We start from the raw sequence: 854 nt of genomic DNA, 5'->3' as shown, positions 1-854 counted from the left end.
GCAGATTTTCCTTTTACCTTACCCGAAATTGTTCTGTCCCAAATCCTCTTCCCAGTGATTTGCCCTAAAAAATAGACCCTGATCTGAACCTGTCCTGCATGCCAACACATATGTGCCTGTGCCCACAACATCCTTTGACGCATTGCTTATCCCTGTTTTATAAGACTATTTTGCCACCACGGGAAAAAGCCACACCGGTTACGGGGCACCCGCGGTCTGGGCACTGACGGATCCTACAAGATCTGTCAAGCACAGTGGGCTCAGTGCCTGCAGAAAAAATACCTGAATACAAGTAGGCAGCACCACGGTTGAGCATTAGCGCTCCGTGACCTTAAAGACAAGCTCCGCGAGGGAAGAATCCTGATTTAGTGCTGCACAGCTAACTGGTGGAGCGCTCTGTGCAGAGCGCTTTCCCACACTTGTCCTGCTGGTTTTTTGTTGTGATTATATAACTTTTTCCCAACACAGCTTCTCCAAAATGATCAAAAGGCGGCGGCGGCGGCAAAAGCTTGTTCTGCCACTGAAGCGTATGGGCTGAATACGCCTGCCCTGCCGGCTCGGTGACTGGGCATGCAAGATCAATCACCAGGGTTTTGCTTTGTAGCGCCACGACAATGACTTAGCAGTTGGCCCATCCATGCCGTGTAACTACACTTGGCGTAAATAAGGTGTTGTAAATGTCCTGAAAGGGCCGACCGACAAACTGGCGGCGCAAGCGTATCCGATACGCGCTGGACGTGCTAGAGACGGGGCAGACGTCACGTGCCGTTCTGCCGTGCCGTAGGCCCTGCCCCCCCCCCCCCCCCCCCCCGTCAGCCCTGAGTCAGCCCTGGTGCCGACCCCGCCGCCAGCTC

The sequence above is a fragment of the Pollicipes pollicipes genome, unplaced genomic scaffold (assembly GCF_011947565.3).
Source record: "Pollicipes pollicipes isolate AB1234 unplaced genomic scaffold, Ppol_2.1 Scaffold_6686;HRSCAF=7923_pilon_pilon_pilon, whole genome shotgun sequence".
NCBI classification, from domain to species: Eukaryota; Metazoa; Arthropoda; class Thecostraca; order Pollicipedomorpha; family Pollicipedidae; genus Pollicipes; species Pollicipes pollicipes.
Note: the sequence above shows the minus strand (reverse complement) of the source record.